This window comes from Peromyscus californicus, unplaced genomic scaffold, assembly GCF_007827085.1.
Source record: "Peromyscus californicus insignis strain IS unplaced genomic scaffold, ASM782708v3 Scaffold_16__1_contigs__length_79575227, whole genome shotgun sequence".
Classification (NCBI taxonomy): domain Eukaryota; kingdom Metazoa; phylum Chordata; class Mammalia; order Rodentia; family Cricetidae; genus Peromyscus; species Peromyscus californicus.
The window spans coordinates 48054233-48057189 of NW_026294458.1; positions in this window are offsets into that span (position 1 = coordinate 48054233).

Consider the following 2957-nt stretch of genomic DNA (forward strand, 5'->3'; position numbering starts at 1 on the left):
TCCTGTGCACATAAAACAGGAACTTGAACAATTCAGAAAACTGATGAAATGTAGACAAAATTATCGCTGGAATTTAACATGATTCATTTAAGATACAATAGAAAAATATTGGCTATACAAATATCATCGACAAAGCATTTTATGCAGAAAGTAAAATAACTTCAACGATTAACTCAGAGCATCCACCTAATGCCAATTCTTATAAAATCTTATAACCGTCCAAATTAAGGATCTCTATATCTATGGAGAGTATTAAAGCAGACCTGCTGAATGAAAATCAATAAAATCTGCTCCACATACAAAATTAATAGAATTATTTTTATTTTTCTTGCAAATGAAACTGACTTGGTGAATAATTTGCTTGCTTCAAACTTAGTTATCTACTAAAAGAGACATAAGAAGCAGAGGCCACATTGACTGGGGTGATAGTTCATAGCTTCCCAAAGAATGGTTCTCAAATTTATGCTTAAGTTTTAGAGTTCAATAGGGACAAGAGGAATGATTCATGATGTGATTTGGACTACTATATATTTATGCATGCATAATAATATTCATTGGAAAATTATGAGGAGATGATTTTGCAGCAGTGAGCTGTTACACCTATTTGGAAGAAGTAAAGGATGCTAAAATTGATGTATTCTTAAATAAATGAACAAAATGAATCTTAAAATTTGTAACATGCTATATTGAAATACATTTTTAATATGGAAGGACTGTCTAAATATTTAACATATGTATTACCTTGTATACTTATCTCTTTTATGTGTATTGAAAGCACGTAGAATCTACTTCCTTAGCAATTTTGCAGGATGTAGCACATTGTAATTGACAATCATGACAGACCAAAGTACAGATATAACCAAAGTCCAAGTACCTCATGAAGGGGATAATCATTGTTCCCATCTCATTAGCATGTCTTCAGGCAAGTCAGCTTTTGCTTATTGGTAGTTCTTTGGCCAAATGATTGACAAGCATGGATATTCTAATCTTTGGAGCAGATTAGAATCTTATATCTCAGCCAAGAGCCAGAAGTATAATTCAGAATGCAGTGTTTGATCAGAAGGAAGTAACTGTTCCCCAATGTCTCAGCAAAGCCCTGATACTGCCACCTTTACATATGGTAAATGAGATGTTGTGTCTGACCCCAACAATGAATGTTCATCCCTAAAGGCCTCCAAGTCTGTTTAGCTGTCATATATAGCAAGTGGTAAAATGACCATGCTTCTCTATAATCTGTCATCCATGGTCCTATATGTAGCCCTATTAAAACTATTGACATAAAAAAGAGCTTTCATTTTAAAGGGTAATAAGAGGTAGGTTAAGAGATGGGATTTTTTTTTTCTTTTTCCAATGGGCCGTTTTGAGTGACTATGGCATGGGAACACAGATTAAGCTTACCTCAAATTCCATGTCCAATGTGTAAGGAGTTTCACAGGGTTTTTAGTTTTACAGAACAAAATCATGAATCAAGGCAACTTTAAAATGCATTGGTGATTCTGGCTATTATGAATAATGCTACTATGAACATAGTTGAGCAAGTGTCCTTGTTTGGTATGGTTGAGCATCCTTTGGGTACATACCCAAGAATGATATTGCTGGGTCTTGAGATAGATTGATTCCCAATTTTCTGAGAAACTGCCATATTGATTTCTAGAGTGCTTGTACAAGTTTGCACTCCCACCAGCAGTGGACTGTTCCCCTTACTCCATATATCCAACATAAACTGTCATCAGTGTTTTTGATCTTCGTCATTCTGACAGTTGTGAGATGGTATCTCATGGTCATTTTGATTTGCATTTAATTGTATTTTGGCCATTTAAGATTCTTCTGTTGAGAATTCTCTGTTTAGATCTGTACCCCATTTTTTTATTTGGTATTTTGGTGTCTAGTTTCTTCAGTTCTTTGTATATTTGGAGATCAGCCCTCTCTCAGATGTGGGCGAACCAACCTAGATGCCCTTCAACTGAAGAATGGATAAGGAAAATGTGATATATTTACACGATAGAGTATTACTCAACTATAAAAAAACAATGACCTCATGAAATTTGCAGGAAAATGGATGGAATTAGAAAAAATCATCCTGAGTGTGGTAATTCAGACCCAGAAAGATAAACATGGAATGTACTCACTCATAAGTGGATATTAGGAGTAAAGGACAGGATAACCAACCTACAATCCGCAGCCCCAGAGAGGGTAGGTAAAAAAGAGGGCCCAAAGGAGGATTCATGGATTTCCTGGGTAAATAGAAGAGATCTCCTGGGTAAACTGAAGGCAAAGGTTGGGGGGATGTGAGAATGGGAACTTGAAGGAGGAGTTTGGGTTGGCTGGGCAGGGGAAATAGCTTGGAGGTGGGATGGAGGGGGTGAGCATGGAAGGAAATGACTTGATGGGCAGCATTTTAGGGCTAGGGAGAAACCTGGTGCCAGGGAAACTCCCAGGAAACCAGAAGGATGACCCCAGCTAAGACTCTTAGCAATAATGGAGAGAGTACCTGAACTGGCCATCTATGTAATCAGATCAGTGACTGCCCTAATTGTCATCATAGAACCTTTATCCAGTAACTGATGGAAGCAGATTCAGAAATCCACAGTCTGGGAGTCAAGCTCTGGGAGTCCTCCTGAAGAGAGGGAAGGGGGTAGATGGGAGTGTGGGGAGGGAACGGGAGGAGAAAAGGGAGGGGAAACTGTGGTTAGTATGTAAAGTAAATGAAAAAAATGTTATTAAATAAATTAAAATGTAAAAAAAATGCATTGGTGGGTACACCAGAGAGGCAGGTACAATGAGATGGGGGAGCTATTCTTTGGGCCCAAGATGCTATCTGATGACCTTCTTAGCTCTTGGATTGGCAGGAGTTAGTATTCTGCTAACTTAATAGCTTCTAAGATGTTTTAATTTATAAACACAAGGTGTTAGTTCAGATACTGAGTGAGGCAGAGAAGAGATATTCCAGAAGGCTA